Source organism: Dioscorea cayenensis, chromosome 19 (genome assembly GCF_009730915.1).
Source record: "Dioscorea cayenensis subsp. rotundata cultivar TDr96_F1 chromosome 19, TDr96_F1_v2_PseudoChromosome.rev07_lg8_w22 25.fasta, whole genome shotgun sequence".
In the NCBI taxonomy this organism is placed as follows: domain Eukaryota; kingdom Viridiplantae; phylum Streptophyta; class Magnoliopsida; order Dioscoreales; family Dioscoreaceae; genus Dioscorea; species Dioscorea cayenensis.
The window spans coordinates 964005-982440 of NC_052489.1; the positions used below are offsets into that span (position 1 = coordinate 964005).

At 36.6% G+C, this 18436-nt stretch overlaps 1 pseudogene; it reads left to right on the top strand.

Moving 5' to 3' along the window:
* Nucleotides 1-1274: 1274 nt before the first annotated feature.
* LOC120250583 overlaps nucleotides 1275-18436 on the top strand; it is a 34067-nt pseudogene continuing 16905 nt past the window's right edge.

The window sequence follows — 18436 nt, forward strand, 5'->3', positions numbered from 1 at the left end:
ACAACCCCCAACATCATATCAACAACCCACATATTTAATTACACAATCCCACACGCTCTCGATGTGTTTGTTTGTTTTAATTTGTCCTGGCGCATTAATTAATTCCATGCATGGACTTATATATATAGATTTAAAGAGAGAGAGAGAGGGATATTATATACGTAACTTGCATGAGTGAGAGAATTTGTGCTTGCTTGTCTAGTTAATTTATGTATAAATATTTACTATTATTTTATTTTATTGCTAAAGAATTATAAAGCATGCATGGCTTTAATAATTTCTTTTGAGGAGACTGGGCATTGGATATATACCTTGCATTGCTTTCATTGAAGTCCAGCGATCCAAATTAAGGGATTAGTGATAGGATTAGGATATTTTAATTAAATCAATTTAAGAATTAATACCTAACTAGTAATTAATGAACTATTCATATATATATATATATATATATATATATATATATATATATTATATAACTTTTGTGTTATTAAATTTTTTTTTTTTTTTCAATTTGCACGAGCATTGAACCCATTAATATTCATTGAGGTGAATCCCCTATTTACAAGGCAAAAATAATTTGAAATCAATACTAATACATATCTTCAATAAACGACAACAACATATTTTCTTTAATGAATTATAACTTTTGTCAAAAATAAAAAAATAAAAAAAAAGAAACAATTAATTGTAACTAGACTAAATTATATTAAAAGTATTAATTTTACAAAAATTATATAAGAGAATTTATGCTTGCTTGTGTAACACCGCTAACTTTTTTTTTATTATTGAAAAACAAAGATATATATAGTAATTATAAGCATCTCTTTATCTTTCCAAAGGAGATGACATTGCATATTTGCATATTGCTTTGCCTTTCTTTTGTCTTCACCTCGATGTAGATCTTTGTACTTGCTTTCCTTTTTTAATATGATTTAATTGTAGTGATTTATAATAAAAGTTGAGGAGTTCTTTTTCCGTAAGAATAAATAAACTTTAATTCTCACCATAGCAACTAGTAATCAAGTATACATTTTTATTCAAACTTGTAAATTAAGGAATCATTTACTTTAATCTAAATGTAACTTACTTTGTTAATCAAAAGCAACTCTTGCTTGGCATTGACTTAATTTGTCATCAACTAAACAACTAATTAATTGAAAGCTTTGAAACAACTCCATCTTCCTAGATATCAAATACAAACAAAAAATATTTTTGTTGTTCACCATTGATAAACATTTAATTTTGTGAGATGCTTCCAACATTTTCCCATAAAAATGGGGTTATCATTGATTTCTTCCGATGATATAATTCACTGGTCAGCTTTCAATGTCAACAAGCTTAATTAGGGAACGAATTGGAGCTTATGAATAAAAAGAAATAAAAAAAAACTAGTATTGTTATATAATTTAGAACATATCTCTTGTTTTTTTACTAAAAAAAATTAGATGGTACTGTTTCAACAATAATCTATTTTAAATTTTTTTTAATTATAATGTTATATGGTAGTAGAATTATAGAGAGATGTGTGCTGATTTTTTATATGATGATGATAGTAGAATTATCTTTGAAAATAATACATTGCCCACTTTATTTTTATACAGAAATCCAAACATGTCAATTTAAAAAAATTTAAGCATGCTGAGATTTTTTTTTTTTTTACAAAGTGAATAAACCACTAATTAAGAAATTTATTAAAGGGTAAAATATTCAGTTATATATGATGAAAAATATGTAAGAAACTTCAAGTTTTATATGCCTATGGCCTTCCTTGGGAGCACAATTCATCAAAGAGTTAGATACTCAGTTATGATGGTATTGCAATTATGACTTTGGAATATAAGAAGCAATTCGCTTTGAACAGTGTTTCTATATTAGCAAAGACTTTTTACTTAATTATTTGAATGATTTTTTATTGATTAACATCAGGATGATGCAGACAGGCACTGCACCAGATGATGATTCATACAATTTGGTTATTGGCCTGCTAATTACGTACGTCCATGAATCAGATTGATTAAGCCCTGAAGTACATGGATTTGAAACTGAAATCTGGGTACATGGTGTCAATGAATGTGTTCACATACTGTGTTCCGTGTTGTGTTACTGCAGGGAGATTGAATGTATTGGCATCAATAATAGAGAAATAATGCAAGGTATACATTATTAATTTGATACCCAGAGCTGGCTGTCTCTTATATTCCGTCTGTAGAATTTTACGATTCTGATATGAGATTCTCAGTAGAATATGTGGTTGTGACTATGCATGCATATTTTGGTCATATTTGAGAGATTGGGTCGGTACTTTTTTCTTCTCACATTTTAACTAGTTAGTTGCATATAAGCATGCTAATTGGGTTTATCTGTCTTCCATAACCTTGAGGCCTTTCTGTTTTTATTTCTTTCAGACAACTGAACAGAACAAATCCCTGTGCCCACCGTGGAATTTGTGTAACTACATTGCCGATGTTGCATTGCAAGCAGATCATAGCAAATTGGCATTCTTTGCCTTGGAATTTCTTGCTCGGTGGATTGGTCGTGGTGAAAATGCAAGACCACCTGTTCTGCTTTCAGTAGATGAATGGTTAGTTGTGTCGGCACTTGGTACTGCTGGCAGAACCTATAATTCAACTCTATTAGATGCAGCTTGGTCAATCCTGAGGCGCTCATTGCGTCAGAAGAGGGCTCCAAACCCAGAAACTTACCTCTCAAAAATATATTCGCATGCATCACTGGGACAGCTTCAACGTGCTTTTAGTACCCTCAGTGAATTTGAAAATGCTTATGGAAATTCTGGTGAAGTTGAAGAGGAGCTGTTTTCCCCGTTCGCCTCTTTATACCCACTGTTTGTTGCTTGTTGCAAAAATGGCTTCTCAACATTGGACTCGGTAAGAGCACTTACCCAAACCACTTTGAATTTATGATATTTATGAAATGAGTTTTGAATGGCATTTATTATGTCTAATAAGTCAAAAGATTTCATTTCTTGGAGCAAACCTCTTTTCTCGTTGTATGTGAACTTCTGTATATATACTGATATTTGCATTCTTCATCTTCATAAGATTCAAACTACAATACAGACAGAATGCTAATACTCACTAGGGATTCTCATGGCCACAGTGCAAGATTTCTAAATAGTTTCAGGGATATTAAAAATATCTGTTGTTTGAAATCCTTGTTTTCTTCGCAGAATAGTTCGAATTTTAACACTCCAATTTTAATCATAGATGTTTGTTTTATATGCATCAACTATTTATATATGCGAGTGGCCCAGTCACTTTGGATGCGTGTTACTATTACCCCCTTTCAACGCCTTACTTTAACCAATTAGATTATAATGGATCAGCTAGAAGCCTAGAACCACCTTTTTTGGGCAGTGCAATATGAGCACATTGATGACTTATCATGCAGCCCTTATAATAGTATTTTATGAGAATAATTTTTGTTGAATTTTTCTGTGACTTTGTGGCAATATAATGTCAGGACAATAGGTATGAAGAATCTTTATTTTTTCTACGGCAAACTGAATATTATCATCTTGCAAGAAACTTGAATGGCCTTGCTCATGGCGGCGTTCGTCTGCCTCATGGTGGAGCTCATGGCGGCGTTCGTCTGCCTCATGGTGGAGCTCGTGGTGGTGCTCGCCATTATCATAGCGGATCTCACTGAGGCGCTCGTCAGACTTACGGTGGCGGTCGTAGAGATATTCGCTCATCTGTTACTCTTCATCGCTCTGACAATGCCACATCCTTAGTCCCTCAAACCCAATCTCAGGCGAATACATCCTTGAAGAATAAAAACTCTTATATAAAGGACGGTATCACATTCGCTGATGTTGCTCATATTTTCCCACCACCTGAGAGCTCTTTTCCACCACTTCTTTCCTCGCTAAAGCATTGTCGCTAGCCGAAGAATGAAGAAGTTTGTAAACGCTGTCTTAGATCTGGCCATAAAATTGAAGATTGTCATCATCAACTCACATGTCACCGGTGCTCTGGTGTTGGACACTTCACTGCAAGATGTCCACAAAAATACTTATTATCAGATATTCTCTGGGAGAACCATTAATTGACTAAGCCTTCGCCACCTACTAAGCCAGTGCTACACGTTCCAGGCCATCATTCTAGCCTAGAGATACCTTCACTCAGGGTATCTCTTCCCATTTCCGAAGCCACCATTCAATTAAAAGAAGACCTTAAGAGATGGGTGATCATCAAGGTTGTTTCTGGAAACGCGAGTGTTCAATCCCTCCATGATGCGCTTCCGGCCCAACTGAATACTGATCAATGTGAGAACATCATTCCGTTTGGCGATAACTTTATTCTCAGCTAGAGCAGCCATGGCTATTGTTAAGGGCCAGCTTTCATTCATCACTAAACACGGTCCTTGCACCATTAGCCTCTCCCACTGGACACCGGAATTCGGGTCACATGCTGTCGCCGCCGATAATTATAATTGGATCAGATTATCCAACCTTCCTCTTCATTGCTGGAACTAGGACTTCATCATCGCAGTCTTGAAGCCGCTGGGGGAGTTGATATTCGTTAAAAAAAAAGAAGATGTGTCTCTTGAACATATGAGAGCTTTAGTGAGGCTTAAATCACCCACCTCATTTCCTTTAGAGATGATTGTGGATGTGGGAGTGAGAAGCTTCAAAGTCCGGCTTGAAGACGACAGCGTTCCGGTCATTCGTTCGAAGATGGTTCACAACCCTTCTTCTCAGAAGAATCCAGTCGCTGGGCACTCTTCTCGGCCGATGGCTTCATATTTTAAACCCTGAGCTACCGCTGAGAACTTTGACGACTCGCTTTTGGGTAAGGGGAGTCGGAGTTCCGGTGAGCAAGCCACAGTGGTCCCCCAGATTCCTCCGATCTCTCATGAGAGAAACGAGGAAGGGGACACACTGCTCATGCACAGCAACTATGTGATGGCAGATCATGTAACAGCCGTCGATGTGCATCGAGATCATGATTCTGTTGATTATCTTGTAACCTTGTTGGTGGCTGGATCGCCTTGATATCATAACACTGATTCTCTCAATAATTCAATCCAGGACTTATCTCGAGGCACTCAGATTCAAACTTTGGTCTCTATTGAGAAAATTGTGCCTCGGGATATGATTCCCACTGAGATCACTTCATCTTCTTCTACTGAATTGATCTTGCCTCGGGATAAGGTGAATCCCATCAATTCTCACGTTGCTTCAACCTAATTAAAGACTGTGCCTTGGGATATGAATCCCATTGAGATCATATCATTCTCATTAGATGATTTGAATTTGCCTCGGGATAAGGTTAATCCCATCAATTCTCAAGTTGATTCAACCCAACCAACTTCAGTTAAACCCAATTCAAATAGTGTCAATCTTGATCCAAATATGGATTCTAATATAGAGATTATTCATGATCCTTTAATTTCAGATTCTTTACCTAAATCTAAAGGCAAGGAGATCTCTATTCCTATGGATTCTGCTAAATCAAATACTGATGAGTTACCTGTTCACTTGAAATCCCTACCGCCGTCGATTTCTACCCCTGAGGGATATAAATGGATTTTTATTCATGGAGGTTGGTCCCTAGTACCTAGCATCAACTCAGATAAATTCTACTCTCAGGATCCTTCTCCTCCTAATACCCCATTGAATGTTCACTCTGATGAAGAGTTAGTAGACTGGGGTGCTGATGACGACTTCCATATCGATGTGATAGCAGATGATGATCATATTCTGAGTGAGGAGAATCTTTCACAGTTAGAAGCTGGAATTCACAAGGAAGATCTTTTCGCTGATCAATTGACAGCTTCCGGGATCTCACTACTCAGTGGAAAGGAATCTTCTTCAGATATGATGGTTAAGACGGCTCCTGCCATTTCACTATCTAACAAGCAACCTGCAAACCCTTCCACACAACACCAGAATCAGAAGTAAATCAGAAGGAGCGATCGACCTAAGAAACCTTCTGGTCATTGGAATGAAGAAGCTGGGTTTATTCCCCACCCACACAGATCATCCAAGAAAAAAGTCCCTGAAGATCCTAGAGACGGTATGTCTAATTCCATTAATGCAGTTGTTTTTTTTCTTGGATTGATGCACAATTCTTTAATTATAGCAATGCTTATGTTGTTAAATTTCAAGGCTCTCCCAACCATAAGTATAAATGCTTAGAAAAAGTTCGTAAACTTGAATCCGCTAGGGCTGGAACTTCATCTTTCACGATCGGATCTCCTTCGAGATCTGACAACTAGACCCGTACATTTTTTAATGATTGTTTTCTGTTGGAATGTTCTTGGTCTTGGCAGACCCTCTAAACGCCACTTAGTTAAATACATCATATTTTCTTCCCGAGCAGATATTGTTTGTTTATAAGAAACCAAACTCCAAGACATTCATTATTCTATTTGGAGATCTATTGGTGGGTCGAGACTAAACTCTTTTGGGTTTCTCCCTGCCATAGGCACCGCAGGTGGTATTATTATTGCCTGGGATTGCGCCCAGGTTAATGGTAACCTAATTCACAAAGGAACTTTCTCCATTACTATTGAGTTCACAAACCTCTTCACTAACACTAAATGGGCTTGCACTAGTGTTTATGGACCTAATGCTACCCTCATCAGAGTTGATTTCTGGAACGAAATCCACACAATTAGAAACTTACACGATATACCCTGGTTAATCTGTGGAGACTTCAATACTTTATTTTCACTGGAAGATAAAAATAAAGGACCCTAATCCTAGGGATATTGCTAACTCACAAAAGCTCCTAGGTGATCTCAATCTTATTGATCCTCCATTACATGGCCGTAACTTCACTTGGACTAATGGACAATCTGATCCAATATGGGTTAGAGTAGATAGATTCCTCTATTCTCATAACTGGCTACTGCTATTTCCTAGAACCTTCCAAAGTACCTTACCAAGAATTGGCTCTGATCATTCCCCCTATTTACCTGGAATTTGGTAATCACCCATCTCGAGCTAAAATCTTCAGACTTGAAAAATCCCGGTACACCAATGATCAATTAGAAAATTTAATTCATGATTGGTGGTCGGATCATAACTTTGATGGATGTGGCGCTTACATAATTCTAAAAAACTTGTTTTTTTTAAATCAAATCTACGCCTTTGGGCAAAAGAAAATTTTGGAGCTTACAATATCCAAAAAAAAAGTTTGCTTTCAGAACTAAATTCGCTTGATTACTTACACGAAAGAGGACCTCTTTTTGAGGAAGACTCCAATCATTTAACTCAGATACGATCTGAACTACACACTTTGCTAAAACAAGAAGAGATTTATTAGAAACAACGATCTCGAAATACATGGCTCAAAGAGGGTGACGCAAACACAAAATTTTTTCATCTACTTGCTAATGGCAGAAGGAATAAAAATCTTATCCCTCATATTAGTAGGTACGTGAGTTGGATTGAAGGAAATAAAGAAATTGGGGAAGTTTTCACTGAACATTTTCAAACCCTACTTGGCACCCAATTACTCATCGTTTCCAGTTATATTGGCATTATCTATTCAATTACAAAGATAGAGTTGATCTTTCTTCACTTGAAATTCCATTCTCCACTGATGAGATTAAAAATGTCGTGTTTGATTTAAATGCGGATAAGGCCCCAGGTCTAGATGGTTTCCCAATTTTCTTTTTTCAAAAACACTGGAGCTTCATTCAGGAGGACCTCATCAATCTATGTTATGATTTCTATGATGGTTCCATTAACTTTGAACGACTTAATTGGGTTCACATTGCTCTTATTGCCAAAACAAATGCCCCAACTGAGGTCACAGATTTTAGACCCATTAGTCTTATCAATTCTACTTGTAAAATCATCTCCAAAATCCTTGCTTCTAGATTGAGTCATAAGATTGGTGACCTAGTTGACATTTCCCAATCTGGATTTATTAAGGGTAGATGCATTGCAGATAACATAATTGCTGCCCAAGAAGTGATTTTTAATCTTCAAAAAAAGAAACTTCTCAGTTTTGCTTTTAAAGTTGATTTTGCTAAAGCTTTTGATTCACTAGACTGGAACTTTTTTCTTGAGATTCTAAAAGCTAGAGGTTTTGGCAACTGCTGAATTTCTTGGATACACACCATTCTCAAAACTGCCCAAACACAAATACTCATTAATGGAACACCTCAGGTTATATTCGATTCAAAAGAGGATTAAGATAAGGTGATCCCCTTTCTCCCCTTCTATTCGCTTTAGCAGCTGATACCCTCAGTGCTATGTTCAATCATGCTATTAATTCCAAAGTTTTGGTTGGAGTCCAGCTTGACCATTCAAATAGCATCTGTCAACTACAATATGCAGATGATCTAATTATATTTTCTGCTGGTGGGCATGAAGACCTTAAAATTATTAAATTAATACTTTATATCTTTGAAGGTTGTTCTGGTCTTTTAATTAACTATTTGAAAAGTTGTTTGTACTCCGTGAATTTTGGTTGCCAATCACACTCCTCTTCAGCAAGAATTCTCAATTGCAATAGAGATTGTCTACCCATTACATACCTGGGTATTCCCCTTTCTGGTAGATGACCTAGACGACAAGAATGGACAAAGTTAATTGAATCCGTCCGCACTAGGGTCACACCCTGGAAAGCAATCTATCTTTCTCTGGGGAGTCAACTTACTCTTATCAACTCTGTGTTATCATCTCTCCTAGTTTACTGGATGTCAGTTTTCAAAATTTCAGCCTGGGTCATCCATGATATTGATAAGATCAGGAGAGATTTTCTTTGGAAGGGTCTGGATCTAGGTTTTAAGGGAATTAGGTTGATTTCTTGGAAAAGAATTTGTCGACCCTGTAGCATGGGTGGTTAGGGAATCCTTGATCTCCAGGTTTTCAACAAAGCTTTGCTTGGAAAGTGGTGGTATAAGATCACAACCAAGCTAGCCTCTTGTTGGACCAAGATCGTCAATGCCAACTACGCGATAAGAGAGTCACCTGGCATCTTATTTCATCAACCACCAAGAAATAATCTTCCTCCTGGACAGGAATTAATGCCATCCTACCCTCCTTTCATTCTTGCATAATCAAATCAATTAGAAATGGAGATAACACCCTATTTTGGTTTGATAGATGGCTTGAGTGTCAATCTCCAAAAGATCGTTGGGTTTCACTTTTTTTGGACTGTTCTTACCCTTGGATTATTTTAAGACAATTTATTCATATACTTAATTCATGTGGTAATCCATTTGGAATAGCCTCAGCTAACGATTTTGCCATAATTCTAAATGCTATTCTGAACTGTGCAAATGACCAAGAGGACTACTATACTTGGTCTTTAGATAGAAATGGAACCTTCACTGTCAAATCCTTCTACAACTTCCTTATTGATTTAGGAATTGGCAGTCAACTTTACTCCAAATTCTGGAAGACCAAATCCCCTAGCAAAATAACTTTATTCTGTTGGCTTGCCTGGGAAAATAAAATTCTTACTCTTGAGAATCTACTTAGAAAAGGTTGCAATCCAAATGCCACTGATACATGTATTCTATGTCATAATAGCTCAGAAACAATGGACCACCTTTTCATTGATTGTATTTTTTCAGAGAGAATTTGGTCTTTCTTCTTATGTTTATTAGATATTGAAACTCTTCCATCCTCTGTTTCCAATATCTGGACCAATTAGATTCCCTCTTTGAATCATACTTTCAGGATTCTTTGGGATCTCTGCACTAGAGCCATTTTCAGGAATATCTAGCTGGAACGCAACAATTGTATTTTTAACAAAAACCACTCACCCATTTCCTCTACCCTCTATAAGACAGCTAATATGCTTCTCTCTTGGATTTCTGCAGATTCGGAGTCCCTTCAGCAGGAACCCTCAGATGTTTTTCAGAGGATCAAGCGTTCCCTTAACTTCTTGAGTTCTAGACCCACTAATCTTATAGGCAATATGGCGCACACCTCTGGCCAGGAGTAATTTGCTTCTATTATTGCTGGACAAGCCTGTGTCTCCAAATGGTTAACTTCGCCGGCTTAGCTCGTTATCTTTTCCCTCTTTTTCATTACTGTCTTTTCTTTCACTCCTGTTTCTGTTATTCTCATTCCTAGTGAGGATAACAACCTTTTATGTTTTTCTTATGTTCGGTACTTTTCTTTCTTTTGCACTCGGTTCTCTCTATTTCTTTCTCTTTCTTAATAAATTTTTGGTTTATCCACTTTATTAAAAGAAAAAAACATAATTGTCTCATGATTAGATTGTTTTTTTTCAAGACTAGTTCTTTTTTTCCCTAAAATGGTCAATTATTTCATTAGAAAATTTCATCTTGGAGCTCTACAATTAATTCTAAGATCAAACATGTTTAGTAGTAAAATTCTCAGTGTATTGGACTTCCAAGCATGTGAAAAACGACAATATGCCTTCATTTTATGTGTTCCTTATATGCAATATATATGCAGAAAAATACTAAATTTCTGGGAATATGCAGGAGGAATGCGTTATTTATTATTCACACGAATGGATAGAATCAGAATGAAACATATAGATACATTATTTATATATTTATTATTTATTGCAATCTATATAAACGTGATGATCCTCCTACAGTGATTCACAGAGAAAGTATAGAACTGGTAATAATTCTATAGACAACCAGATACCACTTGTTAATTCTGTCGATGTGGTTTGTGGTTTAGTGAACACTCAAGAACTCATAGAAAATCTCACACAAACTAAACAAGAAGGAGACACACAAGATTGGTAACCCAGTTCGGCGTCCACTCGCCTACGTCTTGGGGGTCAAGCCTGGAGATAAATAACCCACTAAAAGAGGTGAAAATAAATGAGTATAAACACTTGTCACTCACACTCTCAACAATGAAGATCACTACCCTCTCTAGATTGTCTAGTGCTCACACAATCTCCTCCATAAGTGATACACCAAATCTCAGAGCAAAGTAGCTTATATAGACGCCTCAACGTCCCAAATATAGCACATATCTCTTTTAGAATCTCCGCAGCTACTAATTTAAAACCTTCCAAAATTAGCTGTTGCAACTCCTGTTGTAACATGAATTGCAACATGGCCCCGACTGCTGACTTGACTGAGTTCTGGTTACGCTGCAAACGACCTCAAGACCCATCAACCTCCCGGTCATGCTTAGTCCGAGTTGGTGCAGCCAAATATCTCGATTCCGACTGCGGTAACTAGCCTGCCTTCTCAGTTCCTCATTACGCAGTCCCCTCGCAAGGGGCGCGCATCCTTTGTGCGTCTTCATGAAACTTACCAAACTTGATCTTCAATTCACCCAAGTTTGGCCTTCAAATTTTCCTAAGAAAGATCTTCAAGCAATCATCTCAATCATGCCAACAATAGGCATATCTTCAAATCTTGCCCTTAATTGTCTTCAATTATCCTCATTAAGGTTTCTTCAAATCATACCATCAATAGTCTTCAATCATACCATTAATAGTTATTTCTTCAATTAAGCTCCATCCATATTTAGTCTTCAATCAAATCATCTAAATATGGTCTTGATATGATCTTATCTTGAAGTTGTAATACATTGCCAAAAATAGCTTTTCCAAGATCTTTAAAATATTTGCTTCCAAGTCAAAACTCATTGCCATGTCACCATCCTTTGCCATGTCATCAATTATGCCACGTCACACAGGTTACCACTTCATCTTGACTGGGTGTTAAATCATGCCAATAATAGTGCGATTGCACTAACATATACTAATGCCAATAGGAGATACATAGATTCAGAATCCTTTTGAATTTAGAATATGAACCACCTGCACAGAAAACATGCACTAATTAGCACTATTATATATATATATGGAGAGAGAGAGAGAGAGAGAGAGAGAGAGAGAGAGAAGTTGCAATTACCTTACAAGGATGCAAATGCATGCCTCTGTAGGGATGTTTTTGGAAGAAATGAAACATCCAACTTAGGACAATCATCAATCTTGAAATTGCAAGTTGCTGGAAAACCAGAGATAATGGAGAGATTGTGGTTGCTGAAGAACATGGCAGTTTTTACTGATGTGAATCCTTCGACTTTTTCAAGGCTGTGTGCTTTGTAGATTGTGAGAGTGGCCAAACTTTTTGCATGGTAAGCAAGACCTTGAGGAAGGGACCTGAGCTTTGGACAGTTGATGATCTCCAGTAATTCCAGGACATGCATCACCAAATCAGATTGACATGGCTCCCATGTCCATTCTTCCCACTCTGGCATGTCTTTCAGTATTAATAACTTTAAGCTAGGTAAATTGCTCCACGAAAAAACGCCTAAATCGATGTACTTTATGGACCATGCATCTTCGACACGAACATGTTCTAACAAAGGAAGCCCGCCCAACGATGGAAGTTTTGTGCAATATTTACACTTGAGCAACTCAAGGCTTTTCAATTTACTAAAAGATGAATACATGATCCATCCAGGGAATTTTAGGCCGAAGTAACCATTGAGCTTGATATGTTGGATTAATGCGGACGGAGGCTCTAGACCCTTAAAGCACATTTGCATTTTCTTCTTCTCGCCTTCATATGGTTGACCCTCTCCTCGACAAGATAGTGTGAGATCAGTGAGATTAATATTTTCTTGGAGTACCATGCCATAAAAATCGAGAACCTCCAAATTCACAATGTGGACGGTTCGTAGCTCCTTCAGATAGCTAATGTTTTCTAATTTTTCGTAACTTGGAGAGTCACTTGTCACGAATCCAATGAGACTAGTCAATTGAGATAGGTTTCTTATCCCAAGTGGCATGCCCAACAGTGATGTTTGGTGAAGGTCGATGCTCCTGAGGTTATGCAATCTTGTAATGCTCTCAGGGAGGTCTAGTAGACTTCCACAGTACCCGAGGATTAAGTGTTGTAGATTGATGAGATTTCCTATGGCATCTGGAAGTGTCTTGATGGGCAAACGTGAGAGATTTAGGTAACGCAGGTGCACGAGCTTGAATAGAGAGTTCGGTAGGACTCTACAATCAGAGCCGCTTATATCCAAAATCCGCAAGAGCTTGAGCTTTTGGAAGAGATCTTTGGGTAGCTTGGTTATTTCAAGCTTGCTTGTGAAGATGAGCGTTCTCATCGATGTTTGTTTTTTCACAATATTTGGAAATACATTCAATGGTGCATTATTTATGATTACCAAATGATGTAGCTTTGGTGTGGAAGATGACGAGGTGGAAGTTACGGCTTCTTCCAATGCTTTTACATCACCTTGAAAATAACCATAATTTTGAACCAAATGTTGATCAAACGAGAGCATACTACCATGCATTTGGCACATGGTTTTATCATCATAATAAAAGCATTCTGCAGCAGCTGGTTGTAAAATATTGCTTTCAAGTAATTCCGTGTAGTAATCATTTGCTACTTCTTCCAAAAGTTGCATCTTCCCCTTCTCTTCTTTTGTCGACATTGATGGCTTTTTCACAAGCCCAGCAACAACCCATTGTTGGATCAAAATGTTCTTCTCAAAGATATAATCCTCGGGGAAGAAAGCACAGAATATGACGCATTGCTTGATATAAGGCGACAAGTTCTCATAAGGGAGAAAATAAACGGGCTTAGGTAGTGTTTTATTTGAGGGTTCTAGTGAAACAATAATATTTTCTAGGACCTTCTCCCACTTATCACTATGATTTTTCTCTTTAGTATTTAGGATCCTAGCAATGGTTTTGATTGAAAGTGGAAGGCCATTACACTTGTTCAAAATCTTTTTACCTATTTGTTCAAAGTGTTGCATGTTCCCCTTTTCACCATCATGAAATAATAATTTACACATCAAGGCCCAACCATCCTCCTCGGACAATAATGGCAACTTATGTTTATAAATGCCCTCGTGAGTTATGACACTTTCATACCTAGTTGTGACTAAGATATTATTAGTAATACAACCCAGGTTCTTAAAGATCAAGTTACTCATCTCCTCCAATACTTCTGAATCATTAACATCATTGAGAACCACAAAAATTTCCTTGCCTCTAATTAAATCATTTAAAATATTTCTTAGATCAGGCCAACAAGTGGTGCTCGTAGAATCACCACCAAATTTATCTATGATGGAATTCAATATTGTATGAAAAGTAGAATTCATGTGAACGTCTACCCATATCGGTAGCGGCGACTGAAATTTATCTTTAATTGTTTGGTGGTTGAAGATTTTTCTAGCTAGAGTTGTTTTGCCAATGCCTCTCTCCCCAACAATCCCATAAACATGGACTCCCGGAGAACTACAGGTGATCATTAACTTCTTCACTAGGTTTTCGGTATCCTGCTTTATTCCACCAACTAGATCAGTATCATGTTCTACTACAGTGGTATTAAGATTAAATAAAGTCAAACCATCATTTAACTCTTGTTTGAAAATCTCTTCCAATCTATAGTCAATAATATTAAGAGTTTTATTTTGACTCTTAATTTGCTGGGGAAAATAGATCAGGTGCTGGTATACATAAATGAAGGGAGAATAACAACGTACCTGCAGTGGTTTATCCACTCTATAAATAAAGTAAAAAATAAATAAATAAATAAATAAATAAATAACAACAACTTACCCCGTGAACCCTTATATATATCGCCATTGTCGCCATTGTCGCCAATGTATCCTCATGCTTAAATAATTCATCACTTAAGTCTTGCAAGTCATTATGTATACCTCTCAAATTATGAAACAAGGTGTTGGTGGTGCCATACGGGACAATCATCATCTCCTCATCAGCATACTCCAACTTGCGGTAGGCCATTTCTAGCCTTTCTTGTAACTTTGTGAGATCATTCCTCACTCTCGCCGTTTTCTTCTTCATCTGATCCCTCAACATCCGCAACATGATCCACAACATCAAAATAGCAACGCCCGGCGATACATCCTGAAAGGCAAGTATTATTATATCAACTAACTGGGGGGTTGCTAGGAATTCTTGCAAATCCCTGTATCGATCCCTATTGATCCAATGAGCAATCAGCAACATCACAAGACCAACCCGCAACATCATAAGAACAACCCATATCAAAACCATATATATCATAACAACAAAGCCAAACACTGGTATAACAACGGACAACACAACCCACAACACAACAAAGAACACAACCCGCAACATCATATCAGCAACCCCCATATTTAATGAGACAATCCCACACGCTCCCGATGTGCTTGTTTGTTTAAATTTGTCCTGGTGCGTTTAATTAATTCCATGCATGGACTTATTTATATATAGAGAGAGAGACTTAGCTATAATTAAAGAGAGGGATATTATATACATAACTGGCATGAGTGAGAGAATTTGTGCTTGCTTGTCTATCTAACACCACCAAATTAATTTATGTATAAATTATTTACTATTATTTTATTGCTAAAGAATTATAAAGCATGCATGGCTTTAATAATTTCTTTTGAGGAGAGTACTGGGCATTGGATATATAATTGCTTTGCTTTCATTGAACTCCAGCGATCCAAATTAAGGGATTAGTGACAGAATTAAGATATTTAAAATCATTTGTGAGAATTAATACCTAGCTAGTAATTAATGAGCTATTCATATATGTATATATATTGTGTTATAAATTTCTTTAAATTGGCATGTCTAATATATATATTTTTTTCTTCCTTTTCCATTGAACCTAGCTATTTCATTGAGGTGAATCCCTTAATTTTCATTAAAAACAAGTAATTTGAAATCAATAAATCGTTGAGTCTTAAACTAACACATCTCTTCAATAAACAACAACAACAACATATCTTCTACATTTAGTTGAAAGTAGACTAAATTTATTATATATTAATCAAAATTGTTAACTTTACAAAAAATTATATAAAAGAATTTATGCTTGCTTGTGTAACACCGCCAACTTTTTCTTTGTTGAAAAGCAAAAATACATACAGTAATTATAAGCATCTCTCTTTCTTTCCAAAGGAGATGGCATTGCATATATGCTTTGCCTTGCTCTTTGTTTTGCCTTTGCCTTGACGTCGATCTTTGTACTTGATTTTTATTTTTTAATATAATTTATGACTTATTTTTTCAAAAAAATTATATATAACTGCAATTATTTATAATAAAAATTGAGGAGTTCTTTTCAATAAAAATAAATAAACCTTAATTCTCACCATAAAAATTAGTCATCAAAATTACATTTTTATTTAAATATATAAAAGAATTATTTACTTTAATCTAAATGTAACTTACTATGTTAATCAAAAAGCAACTCTTACTTGGCATTGCCTTAATTAATTATCAACTAAACAACTGATTGAAAGCTTTGAAACAACTCCATCTTCCTGGAAATCAGACAAAAACAAAAAATATTTATGTTGTTCGCCGTTAATAAACCTTTAGTTTTGTTAGATTTTTCAAACATTTTTACTTAAAAATAAGTTTATCAGTGATTTTTTCAAGTGATATAATTCACCGGTCAAAGCTTTCAATGCTAGCAAGCTAAATTATTGGACAAATTGGAGTTTATGAACCTAGTTAAAAAAATGTTACATAATTTAGAACATATATAGTTCCCTAGTTTATTGTCTCCGGTCATGAATATATATTTTTTGTTATATTTTATTGTACTGTTTCAACAATATTCTATTTTTATTTTTTTTTATTTTGATTATAATATTAGATGGTAGTAGAATTATAGAAAGGTGTATATATGCTGATTTTTATATGTTGATGATGATAGTAGAAGTATCTTTGAAAAACATACATTGACTACTCTATTTTTATGCAAATTTCTTATTTTCAATAATGGTTTACATAATTATCTAATTAATTTGGATTTTATTATTTAAAAAAACATTCCTATACTATTTAAAAAGTTTGTTCCGACTTTTGCGGTTATGTTGACCATCATTTTTGTAGTTTAGTATATTTATTATTTTGTTTATTTGATTTATGATATTTTGTTTATTTAGGTTTTTTCTGTTAATTTGGCTCATATTTGTTATTTCTTTATTTATTTATATTAGGAAAATACGAAATCATGATATTTTTTTTCCATGAATTAGTTTATTTATTTAATTCATGATTATTTACATTTACTTGAACTGCTAGGAAATGATATTTTTATTTTAATGCTATTTCTATATTTAATTATTTTTTAAAAAAAATTGTGTGGGTTATTCTGTTAGTTAATAATTGATTATTTGATATAATTGGAATAATTTTGTTAGAAAACAGGATCACTAAATTTCAGTATTATTGCGTTAATGATGATTTTGGACCCGACATATTTTTTGTTATATAAACTCGTAGTTCCCAAATTAACTGTGCAATAAACCTGTTACTGGGGGTTAAACACTGACCGTGTCAACACGTACTTCTGGCATAGAAACTATAGTATCGCACCATCCCGTCTGTGAAGACTAACGGCTTCTGATATTCTGACTCGGGTCACTAAGGGTAAACACATGAGCTCTAAAATCTGACTCGGGTAACTGAGTTTAAATAAATGAGTTCTGGTGTTTTGTTTTAGCAATAGTCATTTGGGGGAGTTATATGGTTTTGCGTCTATCGACGGAGACATTTTTGGAACTGGGGAGTCAGTGTGGATATCCTCCACGCTTGGCACCTCATGGCTAGTTGTTGAGTTAATGTGGATGTCCTCCACATTTACTAAGTTCTCATCTGAAGAAGGGAGCAGATCATTTCTCAATGATATTAGTGATTTGATTATAGACTCGACGTCGACGTTTTCGGCTTCGTCGACTGGTGGTAACACGGGTGGGGATGGCTTCGTGGGTGTGGAGGGGGAAGGGAGTGAGCAAGATGGCACGGGTCTGGAGGGGGAAGGGATTAGGGAAGGTGGCGCGGGTCCGGAGGGGGAAGGGAATGGGGAAAGTGGCACGGGTCTGGAGGGGGAAAGGATTGGGGAAGATGGCGCCGGTCCAGAGAGGAAAGGTAGTGGGAATGACGGATCGGGTGTGGAGTGGGAAGCTTGTGGGGATGGCGGCGCGAGTGCGAAGGAGGGAGGGAGTGGGGATGACGGATCAGGTGCGGAGGTGGAAGAGGGTGGGTATGACGAGACGGTGCCGAGGGGGAAGCAGGTGGGGATGGCTTGGTAGGTGCCGAGGGGTAAGCGGGGAAGCGGGTGGGGATGGCTTGGCTAGCTGGTGTCGAGGGGAGAGCGGATGGAGATGGCTTGGCGAGTGCGGAGAGGGAAGGGCATGGGGATGGTGCTTTGGGTCCGGAAGAGGAATTCGGTGATGATGGAGTTAATTTTGTCTTGACTTTGCCCTTTCGGGTAATTTTTGGAGGCCATTCTTCTGGACAGTGATCAGCTTGCGAAATCACAGACCTTGTAGATCGTCTTGTAACTAACTTGGGAGGAGCATCTTGAGAATCATTAAATGCGGAAAAAGGCAATGGTTGTGTTCGCCTACTCACCATCTGTCAATGATACAGATATCGGTGCGATATTGTAAGGGCCATGACCCTCAATTGCTTCAACTATGGTATGAAGCCCACCAACAGTT